The following is a 26,520-nucleotide window of genomic DNA, read 5'->3' as shown; positions in this document are numbered from 1 at the left end:
CCCATCGGGGGCCCAGAGCTTTTGATCAGGAGAGGGCTATAAGTACATCTTTCACCTTCTCCCTGCTAAAACGTGGTTCACCCTTCTCTCTGGGGTTTATATGAAGAGGAGTAGGTCCCACGTGTTTGTAAATGAATTAAAATGGGTGGGCCAGACATTAGCCAGGACTGGTGGTGGCAGATTGGACATACCCTCCGAGTTAAAGAGGAGATGGTTTACCACCTTCCAAAAGGCTGAGCTATCCTTTAGTGAGCATGTAGAGAGTAGGTTTTCCCATGCCTCTCATATAAGAGCATTTATCCGCTCCTTTAGTGCAGAATTGAATAAGGCCCTCAGCTCTCTAACCTCTTCCTTAACCCATGGCTTTTTATGCAGGGCCAACAACAGAGCTTTATGGGCCTTCGAACAACCTTTGCCAAACTATTTGTGGCCGGGGGTAGTGATCCCGTCCTGGTGAGGGCTTCCTTCACCGCTTTACATATATTAAGGAGAGAATTCAAGATGCCAGATTCAGAGGTGTCCTCATTCTGACAGGAAGAGAAATCAGAGCAACAAGCAGCAATCAAACTCTCTAGATCAGTAGGGACAACCGTAGCCCAACTGATCCTGCACCCCTGGGCCGTGGTTACCACAGTCTCTATATGTAAATGAGGAATAGCACTCCTGGAGTCCTCCCAGCAAAAAATGGCTAAAAGCAGATTATAGTCGCTACAGACTTCCCAAGCTGTCTCAAACTTAATGAGGAAGGAAAAAAGACTGGCAGATGCAAATATAAAATCAGTAGTTGTGCTGTGGCCTCTGCCCTTGAATGTGGGAACTAAATCTCTGAATTCAAACGTTTCTCATAAACAGTGAGTTAACCAAATTAAACTCCGCTAACAGGTTGTTTAGCAGCCTCCCCATCACGTATGATGAAAGTGCACCTGGTCAGACACACTAGAGGGAACACAAGGGTCCTCCAGATGATTACAAGTCATACAGGGATGCAAATTAGGATCTCCTTATAACAAGATCAATGTATATGTGGTCAACTCTAAGAAAAATTCTTCTAAAAACATTCCAAGTTCCATAACTGGAGTTTCACTCATTACATCAGAGTTATGCACATTTATTATTAACAACTGTAACCTATTAAAGAAGGTCAAAAGGACACATAAAATGTTCAAAGAGTTGAAGGGAGCCCCTTCCACTTTGCAGTCCAGACCCATACTCACAAAGGTTACAAGATCCCCTTTGGTCTACCATGTGTTGTGGATGTCATGTTAACAACAAAATATCATTGCTATCTAAATATAAGCTCTCCTTAACATCCCAAGTCTCCTGTAGACAGACAATGTTGTTACATCTTAACTTTATCACAAAATGTTCATTTAAAACTTTAGTGACCCCACCCCCACAAACTGAGGCCTAGCATGACATGGAGATAAAAGAAACCCAGAGGGTGAACAGAGATGTTGCTTCTTCTAGACATGCTTGACTCCAGTTTAAATAGAAATATTCCACCCAATTAGGGTTCGGAAAGTTAACAACTATGCAGTCATCCTGCCCTTGTCTACGGGCGTTCCCTATCTAACTAACCCCTTGTGTCATGATAATCTCATCAAATAAAGATGACGCACAACCGACTTGGCTTGTGATCCAACGAGTAACCTTGTTCCTAAGCTGAACATTGCTCTCAGAATCACCCCTGGAATATTGGTCAAAAAAGGGACATAAGGTGTCGAGGAAGGGCGGAGCCGAATGACCACCTTGGAAGAATCAATACAGGTTAAGCGTTCCTGATAGATGGTGTGATGAGAGATCCTAGAAGCATCCTCCCTTTTAGGATCTGGAGCGACACATGCTAGAGTTTCACGAGAGAAATACTAGGGGGAGGTCGGGTGTTGCTTCTAAGAGCTTAGAATCACATGTGGTCTCTTATGGGTGTTGCAAATTGCGACTGGTGATACAGTCTCTGAGGTTCCATCTGAAAGCCCTTCTCTCTCTCCAGGGATCAGTGGGCCTCTATAATCCCTGTTAGTGGGTGCCTCAGGTTTGGGATTGCTGGGAGCTGTAAGCAGGCATTAGGGGCATTAAGGTTCAGAGCTGAATTAAACAACCCACTTTCAGTTTTCTCAATAAAGCTTTCCTACCACCTCCTCCAGGTAACTCTGTCATGTATGGAGAGCCTCAACTTCTCCCAGTATCTTTAAATCCCTACCTTGTAGGCTTATGTGACAATTGCAAGGTACCAAAGAGTCAGTATCTATTGAGTTTGATTTCTTGCCTTTTTAACCCTTAGGCTCCTGTTAGCTTCAGAGGGTCTTGTCAGAGTATCACTTGAAATACCTCTCGTACTTTTAAGAATCCCCAGAGAGTCCACCTCTTCAGATAGCACACTGTTAGGTGAGTGGGCCTGAACAGACGTGGTCGGGACAAAGCCTCATCTGGCTCGGCAGTAGGAGTGGCATCCAGTTGGCCAGAAGCAGTTGATCTTTGACAAGGCTGATTTCCTTTCTGATGATCCCCCACTGCATTATTGAGGAATTTCAGTATTGAATTTTGAGTTCTTGACCTCTTGTTGATCACCTTCACAGGCTCACCTTTCCTTTTCCCCATGCTAATGATTGTGGGAGCAGGTATTGTTGCCTTACAGGACCAGATATTGGCCAAATGATGATGCAATCAATACATGAAAGAGTCTATCAGTCACTCACCCCAAGCAGCAGACATGAGAGGGGTGGTCCAGCTTTCTCCGGGTTCTGATGGGCGCCGAAAGGCCTCATCTTGGCCTGTGCTTTTCCCAAGCGCAGCCTGCACACGACCCGCAACCCGGGGTATCACAAAGCCCTTTATATCGCGACTTGCAGCAATGGAGGAATGGCGGTTTGGTTTTCTACCCCTCTTCCATGACCAGTGCAGGCTGGGTCTTTGAGTCCCCTACAAAGTCAGCACCAGGCTTGAAGGGTCCTATGCCGCAGGGAATCATCAAGCGTTTTATAGCATGTCCCACAGCGACATAGGAAAGGCAGTTTTCACCCCTTCCTCCTTGGGCCAGCGCGGGCTGGGACTTTGAGTCGCTTAAAAAGTCAGCAAGGGCAGCACCAGGCTTGAAGCATCCACATAGCGGGGAATCACCAAGCGCTTTATAGCGTGACCTGCAGCAAAGGGCGAATGGTGGTTTTCGGCCCCGCTTCCCAGGCTGGGACTTTGAGTCCACTACAAAGTCAGAAAGGGGAGCACCAGTCTTGAAGAGTGCTGCACAGCAGGTCATCACTGAGTGCTTTATAGCACAATCCATGGCAAAGGGGGAATGGCAGTTTTCACCACCTTCTCCTTGGGCCAGTGCAGGCTGGGATTTTGAGTCCCCTACAAAGTAAGCAAGGGCAGCACTAGGTTTCACACATCCAGTGCCGTGGGGTATCACCAAACACTTTATAGCGTGACCCGCAGCAAATGGGGGAGTGGCGGTTTTCAGCCCCTTCTCCTTAGGCCAATGCAGGCTGGGGCATTGAGTCTGCTACAAAGTTAGCAAGGGTAGCACCACGCTTGAAGCAAAGATAGCATTTATTGAGAGCATCTTTAAGGTGGATGAGTGAGGGGGGAATATAAAACTGAAATGTGAAAGAGAGTAGAATAACAGTATCTGTATGTGCTCTGTATGTGTGATATATAGTTTATGCTGGGAAGAACAAAACAGTACTTTGTTGCAAGTTTACTTTAGCATTATATCTTAAAAGGAGTACATATAAAAACAGATATAGCCTAATTCCTAATGATGTATCATCATATGACAAGGCAGTTGTGCAGAAAATCTTACTGCATTATTGTACGTGGAGGAAGGGTAAGCATCACAGGGGGATGACCCATTAACATGCTGTTTGTTGGACAGTTAAGAAGACATTGCTCTTTCAGTATTAAACTGCAAACAAGTGTGGCGCACAATACCTACTGTGCTCAAGCAAAAAGCTAATTATGTTTAGGACTAAGAAAAATGAAATATTTTTAAGAAAGTAACAGTTATCAAGTGTTGCAGGGTGGTATAGGTGGAGGAGATTAAACCTCCTTTTTTATTTCTGTTTGGGGCTATGCAGGTAGAGATGACCTCCTTCTTCATGCTGTAGTCTTCCTTCTGTGTTTTATCAAATCTGCTGAGAAGTGAACAATTCCTGGAGAGTGCCAAAACAGAGGATGTTGCTGAAGTTCCTCTACTTTGTTGGTAGAAAATGGGTGTAATACTAAGGACTGGGACCTGGCAAATTACTTTGCATCTTCCTTTTTAGGTTGAGCGTAAGCGTTCGACCTTGTGTATACTTTTAGTATACTTCTTATGGCTTAAAGCAATTTCATTTGTTGGTTGCAGTGTCCTTTAAAAATTCTTACTCGCTAATGGTCAGTTCTGCCTTTTTCTCCCCCCCTTTTCTGTTTCAGAGCAGTGACCAACTACTGTATTATTCCACTTTGGTTTCTTTATCTATTGCTGTGACGGACTATTTTTGTTATTTCTTTGGTGCTCCCCTTACACTGTGGGTGTTTTAGGCTGGTAGCTGCCTGCCTTTTATTGCAGCATTCCATTTCCTCCCATCTCCTCCAGTGTCACTGACATTTGTTTTGGCTTTATTCCAGTGCTGTCCTCGTTTACTTCAAGCTTCTAAAATAAGCTTATTTTACAACAGAAACACCCAGTAGTTTAGCTCACTGCTCAGGAAAGCCACAATATGCCCTTCCTGGTAGAATGTAGCTAAACCTAGAAGCAATGATGTGAAACTTACTTAGTTTCACATCACATCTGGAACCTCTCTCTCCAGGGCCCATCCCTGCCAGCACTCACAACGTGCACACAAGGCATTGCTTATCTCCTTTATTGGGGTCATAAATCTTCTCAGCCAGCTCTGCTCATTGAAATATCAGGCAAGAATGCTTGCAAGACTTTTCATTCTGTTAAAATTAAAATTAAATACTTTTCCAGCCATATCTTCCAATTTCTGGACAGACGTTTCCACAACTGGAGGTTGTGCAGTCATCCTCTCATCTCTCCTCAAGTACTTGTGATTTCTGATGTTAGTAGCTGCCAGTGACCACCAAAGACAGGGTTGCCCAATTTATGTGGAAATAAAAGTCCAGTTCTGAATTTACAATGCCATTAGCTCTAACTCAAGAAAATGCGATACCTATTGCATTGCAAATGCTTGTTAAGTTAGTGGATACCATATTTCTTGTTATGGATATTAAGTCGGAAGTCTACCATCTAATCCTGGATGTAACCTGTGCAGTTGTGTAAGGTGTCCCAACCTTCCTGTCATGAGGGGGTCTTCATGTGCAGTTACATTTCATTCATGTAAGACTGTACACTAACAGCACAATGTTTTAACTTATTTTACAACGGAAACACCCAGTAGTTTAGCTCACTGCTCAGGAAAGCCACAATATGCCCTTTCTGGTAGAATGTAGCTAAACCTAGAAGCAATTATGTGAAACGTGCTTAGTTTCACATGCATCTGGAGCCTCTCTCTCCAGGACCCATCCCTGCCAGCACTTACAAAGTGCACACAGGGCATTGCTTATCTCCTTTATTGGGGCCATAAATCTTCTCAGCCAGCTCTGCTCATTGAAATATCAGGCAAGAATGCTTGCAAGACTTTTCATTGTTATAATAAAAATAAAATACTTTTCCAGCCATATTTTCCAATTTCTGGACAGACGTTTCCACAACTGGAGGTAGTGCAGTCATCCTCTCGTCTCTCCTCAAGGGCTTGCGATTTCTGATGTTAGTAGCTGCCAGTGACCACCAAAACATGGCAGGAAAAGATGAAATTATGAGAACGGGTTGACCAATTTATGTGGCAATAAAAGTCCAGTTCTGAATTGACAATGCAATTAGCTCTAACTCAAGAAAATTCGATACCTATTGCATTGCAAATGCTTGTTAAGTTAGTGGATACCATATTTTTTGTTACTGATATTAAGTCGGACGTCTACCATTTAATCCTGGATGTAACCTGTGCAGTTGTGTAAGGCGTCTCAACCTTCCTGTCATCAGGGGGTCTTCATGTACAGTTACATTTCATTCATGTAAGACTGTACACTAATAGCACAATGTTTTAACTTGACTTTACAACACACAATTTGAGACAGAAATAGAATGGGGGCAAAATAAGTTTATCTGGTTGTATGGTAATTGCTTTTTAGAATCTCTTAGTCAAAAGTGTCTCTGTTAGTTACACTGTTCTGATGAGCACTCTGGAAATGATAGATAGATGGGAGGTTGTGGGAAGAAAATTCGTATAAACAGAGCCAGGGGTGGTAAATGGATTATTCCTATGTTGAGCACTACTGGTAGAAAATGGAATATTCCCGAGAAGAGCTCTAAGGGTCAAATATGGAACTTCTTGTGTCACACTCATTGTTTGGCAGAAATGCAGTCCATGTCATTAAATATTTTGTATAGGGTTGTGTTACACTGGGGAAGATCTACAAAGAGTGGTCATTTAAAAAAAAAAAATCCTGTGCTCTATGGTTACACTTACTAAAACAACATTAAGAAGTAGAGCTTTTCTCTTGTGCACCATAGTAGAATCTTTTCAACTCTCTTGTGGTCACTGATGTTTTAGTAGTAATGCTAATGTAAAAATACATATATTAACTCTAAGATTAACTGACCAGTAATGAATCCCTTAACTATTAGCAGCAATTGTTAAATCTACAGTTGTGGCACTGTGTTTCGTGTACATATAAAATCTACCTAAAGAAAGATCTTCTTCCAAAATTTGTTGCTTACTCAAACACAAGCAAAGACCTGAAGAGGGAAACGGTCCAAAGCAGTAGAGGGTGCAAGTGCATTGTTACTGTAATAAAGATATACCGAGTCCATTACACTTACACTCTCCCATTTATGCAGAAATAAGATAAAGGTTTGAAAAATGTATCCCTAGCACTTTAACAAATAATGCTGCTGTTTGCTGATAAAATGTGTTTGTACTAGCAGCGGCTGATAGGTATCTGCTTGGATATAACTGTAATGGAATAAAAAGGATATGATTATTCGAAAATATTAAATGAACAACTGTTTGAAGTGATAACCTTACAAATATGAATATGAATAAAAAAAGGCTAAGAGGGCATGTACGTCATTTAGGGATCGCCAGGGATCGCAGCTGCTACCCAGGGGTTGCCCTTTGCTACCCCGGGCACTACCTTTGCGACCCCGGGCTTCAAAGGTGCCTAATTCAGTGCCAGGAACACAGAGGCAGCTCGTCCTTATTGGTGCTCTGCTCTCTTTGTTTTCTGTTGATCTGTTATTACACTAATACTGAATAATAATCATAATAATAATAATAATAATGATATATTATTAACTATTAGTGTAGTTAAAAGGGAGTACTATACTTAGGAATATGCCCTTCCATGGCATTTAAGGTAAGTAAAAAATGCTTCTAAATGTATGTTGTGTGTGTGCTTGCTGGTGAGAGTGTGTTTATGTGAGAGAGTGTATATAAGTCTGAATGTGTGTCTGAGGGAGAGAGAGAGAGAGATAGTGTGTGTGAATGTGTTGTGCTTTGCAAGCCATTGTGTCCTCTCTCCTGGATTACTCCTCGATAAACATGTGTTTATCAAGAACATCTGTCTTCTGTTCTGATAAATTGAGATGCCCACTGGATGTTGGCATCTTGTTGAGATCCTGATGGCCCTTTTAATAGGGTCAGCTCTTAGACAAGTGATTTTTTTCAACAATTTCTAACTGTTTGAATGGGGTATTTGCAGATCGCATGAGCTTACCAGTGCATACATCATTCACTCTAACTTTAAAACGAATTACTGATGTGCCTATCTGTACCTTCTGTTCTGCAATATTGATTCTTACAAATAAAATACCTTTCAGGAACAACTCAAGTCACTAGTGCAAAGTGATTTCAAAGTTTGTCGAGGGCTCAGAGCAGAGAAAACGTATCAGTGTGTTTCTGCTCTGAATGTTGGAGCCCACAATGTAATACCGCAGGTTCTCGACCAGAGTAGATGTTTAACAAAGAAAAATCAAGGCCCATATTTATCATGGGTTTGCATCGCCCTTGCACCATACAGTGGAGCGAAACGTCGATGTAAGCCTTGAATGACATTTACCAAGCCAGGCAAGGCCACCTTGCGTTGCCTTGTGTGGCTTGGTAAATGTGGAGTAACGCAAGGCAGTGCAAGTTTCTGCCTTGCGTTACTGTACAACAGGGAGGCGTTACATGGGTGGAGAATGGGTGTTCCCATGCATCCACCCATGTATTTTGGCACATTCCCAGATTTACAATTAGTGGTAGACCTGGGAATGCGTCAAAGTGGTGTGCCTCCTGACCGGAGGCATAACAAGGAGAAATATGTTGATTTCTCCATATTTTTTCCTCTTTCTGCCTGTGCTGCATTGTGCAGCACACATAGAAAAAGGAAAATGGCTCTGAGGATTGTTTTTGTGCAGGAAGTTAACCCTTCCTGCGCAAAAACAATCCTGCTTACAATGGACGGTGCAGGGGTGCCTGCGTTGGTGCTAGGCAGCACATTGTGCACCAGGGCAAGGAGAGAACAGGAATGTGCCATATAAAGTTAAATGCTGCACATTCCCGCCCTCTCCCTTTCACACAGCGCAACACAGCAAGGTGGCTTGTTGCATTGCGTGCAAATTTAATAAATAAGCCCCCATGTGTATATACTAATGAGGAAAACTAATGTACCTACAACTTGAAACAGGCTCAATTCTTGCTTGATGTAAGAATTGAGGAATAGACCTTTCAACTATTATTGAAATTGTTATTGGTAATACTATAATTAATACAAGTGTCACCCAGAGCACTGCATAACAAAAGTCAACAGTGTTCAGTAAGTTTAGAAAGAAGGCTAATCCTCCTTTTATGTCTTTACAGTTGCAGTGTTCAGGAACTCTCAGAGGCGGGCGTCCTGCTGACAACGTGTCCAACCTCAACACCTTTCATCAATTTCGCATTCCTTCAAACTAAATCCGAGACAAGTAGAAAGGTTCCAGTCGGCAACGAAGTGCTGGTGCTTAAGATAAAGCACATCTTTAAGTCACGAGCTCCGACCAGCCCACAGTCTGCTCCGCCAAAGTCTCCGAGCCCAGAGGGCCACTGTGGCAATCAGAGTCGGCACCGTGTCTGCTCCCCCCACCCCACAGCAGTAGAGCTACCAGACATTTCGGTTTCTAGCTAAAGTATGAACTTGCCAGGAGGCAGCAAACTGTTTGGTGTCCCCTTTCTGGTGCCTTTGAAAGGGAATGGTACAATTCTTGGATTGATGGATTTATGGTTCCATTCGGGGAAAGTAGGTGCTTTTTTAGCTGCTATCACAGTACAAAAAATCTATATGTATTTTAAAAAACGTATCACCATTATCAACGTGTGCTTTGCAGGACGGACACCCGACCACATGGGGGGAAAACGAAACAGTCAACCAACAAACTTTGCAAGATGGATCGCGTGGTGTGCATTGGAATAGGTGCACGCATGTTTTTATTGAGTGTGAAAACTGCAGGATGTGCTGGGAGTGGAAATATATTTTATTTTTTTCTACAGAACAAGATCCAAAAAGTGCTTTTCCTACACAACGCTCCATGCTGGCGGGAAGTGATGTATCAGCCCAGTGACTGTATTGTTTTTTACATATAAATATATATTGAAAGAATTTATGTTAAAAGAGGGATCATGGTGATCCAGGTCTCTCCCTGTCTGACCCACCCACTCCTCCACCCCACCTCCCACAAAGGAGATCTCTATAAAGACGAAACAGCAACAACTTAGCGTTTCATCAACAAAACTTGCATACTGTAACACACAGGTATGAAAAGTCTACAAAATGTTCAGAAAAAAGAGTGGCTAACTGTTATGAATTAGTGCAGCTTACAACACATGATATTAAATACGGAATACATATTTTCACTGAAATATTGTTCCTGAATGGCGTACCCCTATCACATCAATACCATTATTTCAACCATTACATTGCAAATTAGCATCAGCTCAACGTAACAGTAACTCAATTTTGCACTAGATTATGATTTGGAGAGGGATAGTGTTATATATCTACAAAACCTAAGAATTGACAAGTAAAGGGAATTGCTATGGTCGAAGTAGAAGTCATTCACTAGTTGGGGGCAAAATTGTCGTCAGTTTCTTTTTGGAACAATGGAGGACATTCCTAGAGAGGAAACTAGGTTTGATATATAAGATGTAAACTCCCATCTACGTAATTAACATGTGGTTGGTCACACCTATCAATTGAGTAAAGGAGTCTTCAAATGTCTATGTCTATGGTGAGGGATCTTTGCAGATGTTCGGGGACCCTACCTTCCTTTAGAGAAAGTTATGTGGTCTGGAGTCTTACATTCTAGTTACAACTTCCCCATTTGAACAAATTGTGTAACATTTAGCAGATCAAGGTATCATTATTGTGCTTGAGTTACTTTATCCTGTAAAATAATGGGAGATCATAGAAACACACAAAACTGCAATATTTAGTGCTAGAAAATGATGACATTGTAAGATAATCCCCAAAACAGTTCACAAACTGAGGTTAGGTATATCACTAAACATTGTGGTCAAAATATTGACCAGAAAAAATATAAAATCCAAAATGTCGAATACCACTTTATTGCAAGGTAAATTGATATGGATGTAAGAATAATAAGTACTTACTTACCCATATGTAGAATTCAATTTTTTTGCATGTCGATATTTTGACCATGACATTGTGGCAAAAAACTCAGGAACATATTTAAGAGCCCCTAGTGCCACCTTAGCGTCGCCATTGCGTCATTTTTTCATGCTAAAGCAGTGCTAAAGTGGCTTTTCTGTCACGCCATATTTAACAACTGGTGCAATTGATGCATTGCAGCACTTTTCAACCCATTCCACCACATTATGCCTGCACCAGACATAATGTATGCAAGGGGGATGTTCCGGCACTGGGAGGCCCGCAAAAATGGCGCAGCAAAATGTAAAAGATTTCACTGTGCCTTTTTGGTGTAATTTTTAATGCCTGCTCAGAGCAGGTGTTAAGATAACTCACCCATTGAAATCAATGGTCCTTCTTGCACTTAAATGCACTAGAGTCAACATTTTCTATGTTAATGTAGCACCACAATAGCGTAACAAATGTTGATGCTATTGTGCTAACTACCGCCATGGTGCGCCGTATTTTAAACATGGTGCAACCTTGATGTCGTTAGGTGCTGGTAGGGAGCACAAGAAAAGTGGCACATCATCTATGATGCACCACTTTTTCTTAAATGTGGGCCTCAGTGTGGCAGCCGCATGATGCAAACAGCCATGTGTGAGTTCTGATGCCATGTTTTCATCTGGCCAAGAATGGCCATAGCCGACACAGGATAAATGTAGGTAGACTACTTCCTGAAAAAAGAGCACATATTATTTCACAATCACATACATGGTCTGTCCCCGGATAGGGTTATTACTCCTGAGTTTTGTGCCAGACCCTTAAATATTGGAATATTTAATTACTTCCCTTCAGAAGGACCAGTGAAATATATATATATTTGTAACTTATGTATTTAGAAATTATGTTTTAAAAGTTTAGTAAAAATAATTCTGGGGTAAGAATATACTCTGTACTGGATTTGATCAGACTAGTTCCCTAAATTCAGTCAGCCTGTACAATATGTTTCTGGTATTAAGGCATCGTGTAGGTCAGTAATGGGCTTTCCTACAGCTCTGGGTCTGATTGTCTCTGACTGATATAGGTTGCAGAAAGAGTGAGGAGCCCATCCGCAGTAAAGCTTGCCTCCACTGACACGTGAGCTAGGTCTAGAAGCCCTGAGTTTGTTTATATAGACTTCTCAAGTTTGTGCTGTGGTTACTAACTCATCCTCTCTGTAATCACAGTTCAGACAGGTTGGCATTGCATGAGTGACCTGTGACCAACTCAGATCACAGCATGTCCATCATAATTAACTGAGAGGCAAACAGCCAGCAGGAAAATCAGGAGTACAGATCAACGCTTCTCCATCTGGATAGTAAAGGGTCTGTCACAAACTAACTGCAAGATACTCTAAGAAACTGTCTTCATCCCTTTGACCACCTCCTTCCAGATGAAAGAAACTATCACTTCCTTAATGCACACTCTACAATTTTAAAGAATAGTGGGCATATTTTAACAATAAAAACAAAACAATGCTTTGTAAAAATTAAAAAACCAACCCACAAATGTGGTATATAAGCATTAACCCAATTCGAACTGAAAACTCATGAAATGGTGCTGGAATACTTCATTCTCACCCGAACAACCACTGGTTCTCCGACTTTTGAAAAAGCCACTTACCTGACCCTCAAATTCACAATCGCTCCAACTACCCTGTGAGAATATGGCGGCATTGGTAAGCAAGAGTTCTTCTTTCAGCAGATATCTTGCGACACTCGGCCTGCTTCAATAAAAATGGATACAGACACAGAGAGACATAGTAGAAAGAGAAATTGCGACAGGGCATAATATATGGTGAAACAGCCATAGATACGCCGGGAAAAACATGGATACAGCAGAAAGTTCTTCAACAAAAAAGATGCGGTGAGACAAAGGGAATGAAACTCACTTCAGCAGCCTGGCTCTAGCTTAAACAAGCGGAAAAGAGACAGAGAAGACATGCTTGAGTGAATAACAGGGTGGAGCAGTGCCTTAAACTATTACATTTTGAGTCACTTATCTGTGGATTCGTTTTCCGGAGACCTGACACAAATGTGCAGTCATGCAAGATGTGGTTTGATTCATGTGGCCAGTTTACATTGCATCACACCACTGGTGTATTGCACTTTTGCATTTACATTTGCAAGTACTAGTTTTAAAAAGAACTACATTTACCCCAGCTGATCAGTGTGAAAACACAACGTATTCGCTGGTTAGTAGAGTTCTACTATCTGGAATTTAAATTAAATCTTACAGAGTCCATAGATGAACCACCTGCCAGCCTCCAGAATCGATTTGTAAATTATTCCAAAGCTGTTCAGGTTCAATGGTATAAGGTGGTGTAGAACAACATCAAAAGCTGTACCCCTTTAGTACTGACATGTTGACGGACATATAAGATGCTGTTGATTCAAGTTCTGTTAGGTTTCTATGCTCCTGAAGACATAAAGGTGCAAAATTATTTAGCACACTATAAAAATCATAAGAGAGATGCCATTGAACAGGACTTTAGGAAATAATATTTAATGTGGAGTAGTCCTCATAACTATACAAATATAAGCAACTTCTAAATTATATTAAATACTGCATCTTCCTTTTTTGAATACACCTAAACTTGTCCCTAAAATAGGAGGAGTTATTAGAAAGAAATCCAATTTAGATCTGAATACACTCCAAAACTGCTTATCAAACTGATATTTATCCAGGGTTTCCATCAATAAAAAAATAATGTCTCATGAAAATTGAGGACTCATAAATATGAGCCTCTTGTGCTGCCATTGTATCACTTTTTGTGATGCAACGGTGGTGTGGCTTTGAATGTCTTTATAAATAAGAAGTAAGGCAGCTCAAATCGCTGTGTTGCCTCACTCTGCACAAGGGAGGCATTTCATGTGCGTTGCGGTGGGTGTTCCCATGCAGCACCCATGGATTTTGACACAACCCAAGAATTACAAGAGCTTGTAAACCTGGGGATGCGCCAAAACCTTATGCCTCCCCAAGCAATGCATGACGAGAAATATCTTTATTCTGCATTCTACAGAACACATGAAAGAGGAAAACGTCTCACATGATTGTTTTTGTGCAGAAAAGGGCCCCTTCCTGTACAAAAAGAATGCAGTAAGCAACGCAGGCAGCCTTGCAAAATGGTGCAAGGGTTCCTGCGTTGGTGCTAGTTTGCCAAAACTTCACCTGCGCAGTGGGAAAGGATAGGAACGCGCCATATGCCAAAGACACAGTGCATTCGTGCCCTTTCCCTTTGATCAGGCCGGTGCAGCAAGGTGACTTGCTTGCTGCCCTGCATCAACATCCCATAGATATGGGCTTAAGTTTCAGCTTTACAAAAAGGCTGTCCTTTAAACCCCTCAACAGAGCTGAATTTGTAGCTCTCAATGTTCTTAAAGTTGTAGAAGATGGCTTTTAATTTTGGGCAGTATGTACAATTCCCATTCTCTTGTTCTTCTCTTTTCTAGGTAAACAGATAATTCAGACCACTTTCTAAAATTAGTCTGATCTTTTGAGGCTGCTGTGATCAAATTAATATATTTTATTTTAGGCTCTGGGATTCAGATTTCAATGATGCTTGAAAACCATTGGTTCCTGATTATTTTAGTAATAATTCTTAATCTTTAAGTTCTCTTTTTTTTCACGTTAATTTTTTTTGTTTCGAAGGTTTAAATTTGCCTCCTTTAGGATTTGGTTTCAGCCTAAGCCTTCTAGTCAGAATATATTGTCCAATGATGTTCTACTTCACTATTTTGCTATAGTTATTCCATTATTCCGTTTAGATTTTGGGTTCTAGTTTTGAACATGACGTTTATAAAGAACACATTACTTTGTTTAGTTGTATTATGTTAACAAAAATGGACACAGTATTTGATGCAATTATTACAACCCAGTACCCATAACAATATTACACACAACTGAAAACACACATATTAAAAGGATAGATAGCAAAATAAATGCATCAGTCTTATTTGAGATATGTACACAATAGAATGTCTGTAGCCTTGTAAAAATACAGACATTTATTCAAATAATCTACATTGAATAATAAAAAAAACATGAGGTTTAGACATTATGAAATAGGGCTGCTTGAGCTCTCGACCCAACAGTCTGTTCACCATTAAATGTTTGCCACCCAAGCTCTAATGAGACACACACATCTGATGCCATTCATTTGAAATCAAATAATCTGCATCTATGGGCAGAACATCTTTCTCCTGAAACATGTGCACACTAAACATCAGTAACACAAGCTTGATGAAATCTGGTTTTGCTTCTTTCATCTTTACAGAGGTTTTGCTTCTTCCCTCAATATCTAAGACGCCACTCTAAACCCCTTCTTATTCCATCCCTCCCTTTCCTTCCGAGTGAGCTGGTAAATATAAAAAACTCTGACATATTTTCATTACTGTGCCCATGAAACTTGCATTATGTTAAAAAAAAAGAAAAAAAACTCTTTTTTTGTACAGAGATATATTTTTTTGAAGAGACAATTTGTACAGTAACAAAAAATAAACATAATGTAAAGTTTTTTTCTCATTATTGTAGTAAATGGTAAGTGGAATCAAGCTCTTTTTTGTAAATGTAAAAAGAAATGTACAGATATGGTTTACATTAAAAAAGATAGCTGTACATATGTAAATATACACGCACTTGGCTTGTCTGCAATATATACAGTTTATTTATGTCTCTGTATACAAAGCTATTTGTTGTGTCCTGCCTTTTACTTTCTTTGAATTTGAAAGCTATTTTAAATTTTTTGAATTCAAATAAAATATACATTTTTGCATTGCTGTCCAGTGTAGATTATTTAAAACATATCATTTTCAATGTTTTTCCCTCATTTTCAACCTTCACTCCTTAGTCTCAGTCAGATTAAAGGTAATTAACTATTCTCTGGGGGTCTGCTAGTGGTTAGTTGTAATCTTTGAGGGTCTTTTAGGGATTTTGATGTGGGAAACTGATAGGGGTGGTCTTCGTGCCTTGAGTTTATGATGTTGTTTAGTCTGTGTTTCCTAGAGTTCTGGTAGGACCCAGTCTACGTGATTCAATGCTCCCCTCAGACTCTGATTTGAATCAGTCGGTGATTTTTTTTTTTCTGTTTTTGATAGGCATCATTCGTGGCATTTGAGAGTTCTAAGTAGGATGTACTGTGATTGCTGAGGGTTCTGATGAGACTAGTATGGCTTCTGGAATTCTGACAGATGTTGACCAGTGTTCCTTGGGCTGGGATAGGGATTGATCAGTGTTCCTTGGGATTCTTTTATGGACAATTGTAGGGTGGTGTAGTCAGCCTCTTTTCACTGGAGTCCTGACAGGGGTCAATCTATGTCCTGTGGGGTTCTTTCCGGCTAATCTATTTGTTCTATATAAGGGTCTGACTGAATTCAACCTGTGCTACCTTGGTTCTGGTAGGGATATGTATGGCACTTTTGAATGTGTTAGCAGTTGCCCTGTGCTCTTGTTTTTGATAGAGGTCTGCATCTGCACTGCTGAGTTCTACTAAAGTGTGTTTATGCTGTATCATCTTCTGATAGGTTAACGTTTGCTCTGTTAGGTTCTTATTGTGGCCCACCTATGCTCTTTAGAGTTGTAATTGAGCTAAATATGTGATTTTGCGGGTCCAGTGGGGATATGCTAGTTCTCCTTCGGTTCAGGTAGGTATCAGTCTGTGCTTGTTAATTTGTGTTTTGGGTCAGCATGTTGTCCTTGTGGTCTGTTTGAGGTCAGTCTGGGCTTCTTGGGTTGTGGTAGGTAAGTAGCCTGTATTCTATGGCTATGGTAATGTGGTTTGGGTATGCCATTTGAGTTTTGCTGTATGTCACTATGTGCTATGTTTGCAGTCCTATGGTTGTTGGTCTATATTTCTAGGGATACCAAAAGGGTTAACTTGTGCTTTTTTTTGGGGGGGGGGTCTAGGCAAGGGCTATTCTGAACTGAATGGAGATATGTTTCGGTCAATATGTTTCTTATTTGTTTCAGAAGAGTCTTTGTCTCCATTCCTTGGTGTCTATTTGGATAAAATCAATTACCTGTGGAATTTGTATGTCAGTAAGTGCTCTGTGGGGTAATTTGTGATCACTAGGGATATCAAAGGACACTCTGTGCTCTGTATGTGCTGACAAACCATCATTTCGAACATCTCTACAAAATGTACTGAGACTTCCACTGATCCACAGAAAACACTCAATTTTGAAATATTTGTATGAAATGGTTATAAGAGTTTTCCGAACCATGTACATAATATACTGATAATTATCTCATAGGCTAAATGCTTTGATTCATGCAAGAATCAAGGGTTGTCTTACTGTACATTTACAATCTAAGACAAAAGCATAATCCCTCTATAAAAGACCAAACTTCTCTTTGTATCAGTTAACCCAACATGCAGTACATTCTAGGAAGCAATCACAGACTTATCTCAATTGACTGTTTGGATACTATCCCTTATATTCATGATATTTTCTCCATTTCAGTGCATGTGGATTTTACCTCTTAAGACATATTAGCCTATTAGGAAGATCCAGCAACACCACTAAGTATTCCAAACAGATATTCTGACATTTCACTGTTTTAGGATGATGAGCTGCTTTTGTTAAATATCCAAGTAGTTCAATCACTTGCTTACTGTTTCTCAACCCTTACATTATATCACTTTCCAGACAAAGCCCCCTTCTTCTTGAATTGATTCCATGTTTTGTGATTATTGGCTGCAATGTAAGAGTTTTAGGTGCTGTGTAGCTACTAAATTGATGAAAAACACAAAATATGTGCCTGTTTACTTAGCAATTGATTCTGTGCGTGTAAGTCTCTCAAGAGATAAACATGGAAGAGAACTACTGCTGAACTGAAAAAAACACAGAAACAAGCATTCTCTGTGAACTAAGAATATGGACCAACATCCTGCCACACACCATCAATTACCCTTCTCTCCTACAGTTCAGGAAATATCTTCCTGTAGTATCTACTGATCAAATAAGGCCAGATTCGACCCTTTCTCAAAGCAAAGTGAGGACTGCTTTCACTATGATTCCCCTATCATGTATATCCATCAATCAATCAGATTCTTGTAGAGCATTGCTAATCACCCTTAAGGGTCTCAAGGCACTGGGGTGACTTGGGAGGTAAGAGTTCAGTCATAGAGACAGGTCTTGAGGTCTTCACTGAATAGAGGTAGTAAGGGTGATTGCCTGAGGTGTAGTACAAGAGCATTCCAGAACTTTTCGGCGAGGTAAGAGAAGGATCTTCCTCCGGATGAGTTCTTATGTATCTTTTGCATTGTGGCAAGAGCCAGTTGGGCAGAGTGGAGGTCTCTGGTGGGCATGTGGAAGGTCAAGCAGTGGTTGAGGTATGCGGGTCCGATGCTGTGGAGGACCTTGTAGGCATGCATGAGGAGCTTGAAGGTGATTCTTTTGTTGATCAGGAGCCAGTGAGGGTCTCTAAGGTGACCGGAGATGTGGCTGCGGCGGGGGATGCCCAGGATGAGTATGGCCGAGAAGTTCTGGATTCTCTGTGGTTTCTTTTGCAATGTTTGGGTGGTGCCGGCATAGAGTGTGGCACCATAGTCTAATTTGCTGCTGACGAGCTCCTGAGTGAGTGTTCTCCTAGCCTTGATCAGCATCCATTTTAAGATCTTTCGGAGCAGGTGGAGTGTGTGGAAACACGAGGATGAGACAGCATTGACTTTACAGTTCATTGACAGCGAGGAGTCGAGGATGATGCTGAGGTTGGGTGCATGGTCTGTGGAAGGGGGGGGGGGTCCAAGAGATAAGGGCCACCAGGAGTTGTCCCAAGCAGAGGGGTTGAACCCAGGATGAGGACTTCGGTTTTGTCAGAGTTGAGTATCAGGCGGCTGTCCTTCATCCAGGTGGTAACTGCCTTCATTCCATTGTGGAAGTTGTTTTTTGCATTTGTAGGCTTGTCGGTGAGGGAGAGCATCAGCTGGGTGTCGTCGGTGTAGGAGATGAAGTTGAGTCCGTGGTTTCTGATGATGTTAGCGAGCGGGGGCCATGTAGAAGTTGAAGAGGGTGGGGCCCAGAGAGGAGCCCTGAGGAACAGCTGATCTCTGTCGGCTTAGAGGAGAATGGTGGGAGCTTGATTCCCTGGGTTCGGCCGGTGAAGAATGAGTAGATCCACTCAAAGGCTTTGTCGCAGATGCTGGTGTTGTGGAGTCTAGTGCAGAGGGTGTGGTGGGAGATGGTGTCGAAGGAAGCAGAGAGGTCCAGGAGAATGAGGGCTGCGGATTTTGTCTCGGTCGAGGAGAATGCAGATGTCGTCAGTTGTTGCGAGGAGTGCGGTCTCCGTGATGTGGTTGCTTCTGAAGCCTGATTGGGAGGGGTCCAGGGTGTGGCTGGTATCGATGAATTTGGTGAGTTGGGTGTTGATGGCCTTCTCAATGACCTTGGCTGGGATGGGGAGCAGCAAGATGGGTCTGTAGTTTTTGAGGTATGTCGGATCGGCAGAGGGTTTTTTCAACAGTGGGTTGATTTCTGTGTGCTTCCAGTATCCCAGGAAGGTGGCTGACTCGATTGAGCAATTAATTGTGCTGCACAGTTTGGGGGCGATGGTGGCGCCGGCTCAGTTGAAGATGTGGTGGGTCCGAGGGGGCTCTTGAGTGGGTAGTTCCCATAATCGTTAGGGTGAAGACAGTGGTCCAGTTGAGCAGGGTCAGCTGGAAACTGGAGCCTTTGGGTGTGGTGGTTGCATGTGGGGTGGGTCTTGGGTTGCAAAGCTGTCATAGATGTCTAAGATCTTGCTGTGGAAGAAGGTGGAAAGGTTGTCTTAGAGGTCTTGGGAGGGAGGGATGTCTGTTGAGTCCGTGCTGGGTTTGTTGAATTCTTTGATCATGGCGAAGAGTTCTCTGCTGTTGTATGCGTTGGTGTTGATGTGTTCCTGAATGGCTGTTTTCTTTGTGGTTCTGATGAAGTGGTGGTGTGTGGTGACAGCAGTTTGAAGGCTGCATGTTCGGCTGGGGTCTTGTTGCTCCTCCATCTCCTCTTGAGCCGTCTGTAGGTGCGCTTGGACTGTTGGAGGGCAGGAGAGAACCAGCTGGCTTTCTTGGGAGGGTGGTTGTCGGAGGGTTTCCTGAGGGGGACCAGTGTGTTGGCGCAGTCAGAGATCCATTGGTGGAGGTTGCGTGCTGATGTGTTGGCATCTGTGGTGGCCAGCGGTAGTGTTTGGCAGAGGGCGGTGGTGAGTTGGTCTTCGGAGACCTTCCTCCAGCTTCTTCATGGGTGGCGGTGGGCACAGTGGTGTTCGATGGGTTTAGTGAAGGGGAAGTGGACACAGTGGTGATCAGCCCAATGTAGTTCACAGGTGTGGGTGATGAGGATGTCATTGCTAGCAGAGAAGACGAGGTAGAGTGTGTGTACTGCTGAGTGGGTTGGTGAAATGACCAGTTGCTTGAGTCCCAGGGTGGCAAGGCTCCAGTAGGTAGGATGTGTTGTGGTCGTTGAGGTTTTCCAGGTGGAAATTGAGGTCGCCAAGGAGGATATTGTCCGTTGAGGTGAGAGCGTCATGTGCGATGAAGTCAGCTTGATTCGCTGAAGGGGGACCGGGTCCGGGGGATCTGTAGACGAAGGTGCGACAGAGGTTGGTGTTTGGGTTGGTCTGGATCTGGAAGTGGAAGAGCTCCATACCGGGAGAGCGGTCGTCAGAGCTAGTAGTGAGGCAGAAGGTGTTCCTGTGAATGATGGCAATGCCCCCTCCCGGTCGGTTGATACGGCCCTTGTGTATGAAATTCTTAGCCATCAGGAATGGCAGTGGCGATGTCTGGGGCTGAGGCGGGGGTCAAGCAGGTTTCCGTGAAGAAGGCGACATCTGGAGAGATGGAGTCGAGCAAGTCCCAGATCTCTACCGCAGGTTTGATGAGGTAGCAGGTGTTGAGAAGGATGCAGCTAAGGTGGTCACTTACAGTACTAGGTGGGCATGTGATTGGAGGATCCGGTGTATAGAGGCAGGAGAAGGCACAGAAGGCACAGTTGCGGCAGGTGAACAGGCCTTCAGTGTCCTTTAGCGATTGGAGGTGGCAGGCAGTGGATCGTCCGGTGTTGAGGGCATGGAGGGTGCCGCGTTATAGCGATGGAAGATGCAGGGACCAGGGTCTGTGGCACTAGGCACGCTTGAAGTGCAGACGTGCTTGCCTTTGGTACACCTTCAGCACACTTACTACGTAGCCGCACAGCAGCTGCCATTAAGAAGGGCAGGGAGGTGGGAGGGGCTGGGGCAGGAAAGCAGTGCTGAGAATGGGGCGGGTTGCAGGGATGGAGCAGGGACGAGAAGGGAGAGGAGCAAGGGAAGCAGCAGAAAAGGACAAGGAAAAAGGTAAGGAAAGTGCCAGAAATGGCAAACAAAGAGAAACATAGAAGGAAAAAGCAAAACAAAAAAGCAGAAGGCAAAGGAGACAGAGACAGAGCTCACCACTGGACCATCAGGGATGAGGTGCAGGCGGAAGCCTGCGGGTGGAGAAGTGCCTCGAACACGCGAACCAGGAGCAGCATGATGAGCAGCACCACCAGAAAGGTGGAGCTGCACAGTGGGGAGCACCAGACGCTGATGAAAGGTCAGTGAAATTGCTCTGTCACTGCGCAGCCACCGCTATTAATAAGGGCAGTTGGAAGGTGAGAAAGCGGTGCAGCATGAGAGCAGTGGCAGGGCGGGAAGCAAAAGGAGCAAGCAAAGTGGTAGAAAAGGAAAAGGGAAAAGGCAAGGAAAGTGGCAGAAATGGCAAACAAAGAGAAAAATAGGACGAAAAGCAAAAGAAAAAAAGCAGAAGGCAAGGGAAACAGAGACAGAGCTCACCATTGGACCACCAGGGATGAGGCAGAAGCCTATAGGTGGAGGAGGGCCTCGAACATGTGAACCTGGAGCAGCGTGAGGGGCAGCAGCAGACAGGTGGAGCTGGGCAGCGGGGAGCAAGAGACGCTGACCAAAGGTCAACGAAGTCTCTCTGTCACAACGCAGAGGCTGCCATTCAGAAGGGTAGAGAGGTGGGAGGGGCTGGTCAGGTGGGAGGCAGGAATGAGGCGATGAGAGGGGGTGGGGCCTCAGGGATGGAGCAGCCACAGGGGTGGGAAGAGAGAGGAGCAAGGTAAGCTGCAGAAAAGGAAAAGGGAAAAGGCAGGGAAAACGGCAGAAATGGCAAACAAAGAGAAAAATAGAATGAAAAAGCAGGAGGCAAGGGAAACAGAAACAGAGACAGAGCTAACCACTAGACCACCAGGGAAGAGGGAGAGGCGGTGGAGGAGGGCCTCAAATGTGCAAGCCTGGAGCAGCGCGAGGGGTAGCAGCAGCAGCAGACAAGTGCAGCTGCATGTTAGGGAGTAACAGACGCTGACTTTGAATTGTTTACCCTACCATGTCTGGCACCTTGTTGAGTCAATGTTTAGGGCCGTATTTATACTCCGTTTGCGCCGAATTTGCGTCGTTTTTTTCGACGCAAATTCGACGCTAAACTAACGCCAACTAACGCCATATTTATACTATGGCGTTAGAGGCGAATAGCGCCAAAGTTCCCGGAATGTGCGTCATTTTTTAGCGTGAACCCCTTCCTTGCGTTAATGATATGCAAGGGAGGCGTTCCCGTCTAAAAAATGACTCCCAGGCCTTTACGTGGTATTTATACTCCCGGGCAAAAGAGACGCCCGGGAGTGGGCGTGGCTAAAAACGGCGCATTTGCGCCGCTTTTTAACGCCTGGGTCAGGCATGGCGTTAAGGGACAAGTGGGCTCAAAATGAGCCCAGAGTGCCCTCCCCTGCCCCCAGGGACCCCCCCTGCCACCCTTGCCCACCCCAGGAGGACACCCAAGGCTGGAGGGACCCACCCCAGGGACATTCAGGTAAGTATTTTTTTTTTTTTTTTTTATAATTTTTTTTGGCATAGGGGGGCCTGATTTGTGCCCCCCTACATGCCACTATGCCCAATGACCATGCCCAGGGGACAGAAGTCCCCTGGGCATGGCCATTGGGCAAGGGGGCATGACTCCTATCTTTACAATGATAGGAGTCATGTTGATGGGGGATGGGCGTCGAAAATAAATGGCGCAAGTCGGGTTACGACGATTTTTTCGACGTAACCTGACTTGCCCCATTTTAGGACGCCCATATGCCATTTTCCCCCTACGCCGGCGCTGTCTGGTCTACGTGGTTTTTTCCCACGCAAACCAGGCAGCGCCGGTCTGATTGCGCCGTCTAACGCCATTCCATAAATACGGCGCCCGCATGGCGCTTCAGAATGGCGTTAGACGGCGCAAAACTTTTTGACGCTAAACTGCGTTAGCGCAGTTTAGCGTCAAAAAGTATAAATATGGGCCTTAGTATGGTTTCTCTTTGCGAAGTTTGCACTACTTATGCACATGCTGGTAGACAACTGAATGTGAATGCTAACGGTGCCTTGGCCAAGCTTCCACAACACTCATATATTTAAAGGCTTGCTCTTCTTTTGATGCCTTGGCTGAGCATAAGGATTAGCTCTGCAAGAGCTGCTGAGCAATAACTAAAACAGCAAGCGTGATGCAAAACAGTTAAGAGATAAAGGTCCATAATTATACTTATTGAAGCAAAACTGCGCCAACGCAGTTTTGCGTCAAAAATATTACCGCCGGCTAACGCCATTTCTGTGCGCCGTGCGGGCGTCAAATTTATACATTGTATATACACAGGTGTGAGTCATTTTATTTGACGCACACCACAGCATCACGTTGTAAAGGAAAACGGGGTTAATGCGGCAGAAATGAGACGATTTACGACACCGCAAACCGGATATGCAGTGTTTTTTGACGCAATAGCTTCAAAACTCGCCGCTAACACAGCCATTTCAGCAGAGGAGAGACAAAATGGATCCCAGATGCCTGTACAGATCCCAGGAGATGACAACAGACCAGGAACCAGCCAGGAGGACCCACACAAGACCCACGACAGGGAGAAGAAGAAAAGAAAGTGTCGCTTCAGTGCAGAGGAGCAGGAAATTCTGGGTAAAGAGGTGACAGAACACCAGCACCAACTGTTTGTCACCTCAAAGTTGCCAATCAGTAGGAGAGAGGCTATATGGCACCAAATTGTTGACAAGATTAACAGTGTGGCAGAAGTATGCAGAACAGTCATCGAGTGCAAGAAACGCTGGCATGACTGCAAGCGCAGGACCAAGGAAAAGATGGCCAGGAACAGGAAGGCAGCACTGCACACTGGAGGTGTTAGTCCAGCACCGCAGGAGGCCCTGGACCACATGGAGGAGATGGTGGCAGCCGTCATCCCTGAGGAGATCGTCACAGGGATTCAAGGACAGGACAGCGCAGACTACCAGGAGACAATGCATATGCAGGGTAAGTCGCATGGGGAATTAAAATGCACTAATGTTAACTGCAACCGGGGGGGGGGAATACCTACTACACAATGCATGGAAGTCATCATATACATGGAGTGGCATGGGTAAAGGGGCACGGCACGGGGGCATGGCCCATTCTGAGAAAAACTGGGGCACACCATTACACAACACCAACAACCTTTCCATGGGGGTATGCTGCCATGCCAATGATGTTGCAAAGGTAAAGCCACACCAGGAGGGAAGGGCACAACGCCAAACCGACATCCCGTCACACGTCAGCCACTATACTCCCTACATTAACTAGGGCCCAATTAACAACCTTTGGCTATGCCGACAACTGGAATGTAACATTGACAACAGTTGCCACTACCACCTCTGCTGTGTGTGCTGGTCAAGTTGCCAATGGCAGTAACGTCCCCATGGATCATACACACCCAAATTACAGGGTTTAGGATGACAACGTTAACAATGCCCTGAAACAAGACAAATGTTCCAGTCCTGTCAAATCTGAATGCCCATAGTTGCCGCAAACATCAGCCAATGTCATCAACATTAGGAGGTACACAGCACTAATGTCACACCCATGCTGCATATGTCAGGGTCCATCCTGTGCCTGGGTCACAATGCAACATCTCAAATGTCATACTGCTCAGACAACAGCATTGAGGGGGAGGACACATGTAACTGGTCACTGAAATACACCTGCACAGTCAGAGGAGGAAATGGGACACTGCTACGACTATCAGGGCAATCCAATGTACCACACATTCCCCAACATCAGCTGTACACATTACCAATGCTGACATCCACATCGTGCCATAACAATGCTATGCATAGTATACGCTACAGTTCAACAACATGTAGGTGGATGTGAAAGATCAGAGACTGGGGCAGGCCCAGGTTGTTAAGTGTGCTGCTAGTGCCATCAGAGCATCCACAGCCAGTGAAAGGCCTCACCATGAGAATGGAAGTAGGGGGAGGGTTGAGTAGGACAAGAAGGTGGCAATTCACTATTTGACCAGAACCAACACCTAGAGGAGATGATGCCGACGAGTCCACAAACTGACAATACATGAGACATGCAGGTGGGGCACAGGCCTGGGAGAATGCCCATCTGAAAGACTGTACCAATGAACAGGAACCAAGATCACAATGTGAAAAGCATCACAAGGCAGGCATGACACATCACAAATGTCACAACACAGACACACTAATTGTACCATATTTCATTGCAGAGGACAATGGATCTCCTGCGGATATGCCTGTCCAGGACTACCCTGATGAAATGACAAACATCAGACACCAGACCCTCCAAGAGGTCCTTGGAACGCTCCAGACCCCACCTTCAGTCACAAGGAGGAGCACAGATAGAGCAGCCATCGCAGAGGATCCACCCACCACCCCAATTGTACGACCTGCCAGCTCCAATACAGCTGAGGACTCTGAGGACACTGGCACCAGCTTTGAGAGAACTATAGTCGGAGTACGGCAGGAGCTGGCCAAGGAGGTGCGGGTGAGGATGCAAAATATGGTAGCCAGCCTAGAGGGGGTGCGTTTGTGCATGATGTCAACTGAAGAACAGGCAGCAGCTATGTAAGGGCGAACAACTATCTTTCAGGAAGTAGAAAAAAGGCTGAAGGAAATCAGCACAGCTGTAATACAGTTGACCCAACACCTACAACAGCAATCCTGTCAATGTGAGCACGAATGCAACATTGAACCCCTCAGGGCCGACCTGGCTGCCTACCATCGTGATGTGGCTTCTATTCTTAAGAACCAGCAGATCCGCCTTGCAGCAGTACTGCCCTTAAGACCCCTACAGGTAGCAGCTACCGGGATGTCTGACTCCACGTCTAGACACACTGAAGTGTGTGTTGCCCATTCAGAACCACCACCACCAAGGGCAGAGGAGGCAACACACACATCAGAAGATGAAGCCCAGGAACAGATCACCTTCACACGTAAAAGTCCCCGGAAGCACTAGTCCCTGGCACATGGCCACCTATTACTAAGGTTCTGCGCTTTGTAACATGGCAGTCTTGCAACAACTGTACTCAAGCACTGTTCTGCAAACCACTGTCTATCTTGTCAGCCTGCCTAGTGATTATCTCTCACTAACTCATTGGCAAGTCCTGTCCCTCTGCACTGTCTGACACTTCACCCCAGCATGTCCAATGACATGTCCTTTTGCACTCGTGTAGGATCACAATGGAAGATGTCACTATAATGGACTCACAATCATGGACATTGTACATATAGCACTACAGCACTTTTAAATAAATAGCACCAACACAACCACTTTGTCTCTGTGTAATGTGACACATCAACCGTGCAGTAGATCACTGAATTTTGCCTCCTGTCAAATATCATAGATTGTCAATACAACTGTCCTGAAATAATGTGGGCTGATAACTATGCACAGTGGCCTGGATTCTACTATACTCTGCCCTTCCTGAGGGTAATTTCTGAGGAAAAGAGAAACTATACACCATAATGCTGTGTTGGACAGAATAACGCTTCCTCAAGGGATAT

General features: G+C 44.1%; 1 protein-coding gene across 1 annotated transcript in view; it reads left to right on the top strand.

The window, feature by feature from the left end:
• The window catches only part of CSMD2 (CUB and Sushi multiple domains 2), a 1,417,205-nt gene extending 1,401,750 nt beyond the window's left edge, over window positions 1-15,455 (top strand). The window contains exon 71 of the mRNA XM_069223779.1: window positions 8,880-15,455. The gene's annotated coding sequence lies outside the window, so the exon portion shown is untranslated. The remainder of the gene's footprint in view (window positions 1-8,879) is intronic.
• Window positions 15,456-26,520: the final 11,065 nt, after the last annotated feature.

The sequence above is a fragment of the Pleurodeles waltl genome, chromosome 3_1 (genome assembly GCF_031143425.1).
Source record: "Pleurodeles waltl isolate 20211129_DDA chromosome 3_1, aPleWal1.hap1.20221129, whole genome shotgun sequence".
Lineage (NCBI taxonomy): Eukaryota > Metazoa > Chordata > Amphibia > Caudata > Salamandridae > Pleurodeles > Pleurodeles waltl.
This window is presented reverse-complemented; position numbering and strand designations above follow the sequence as displayed.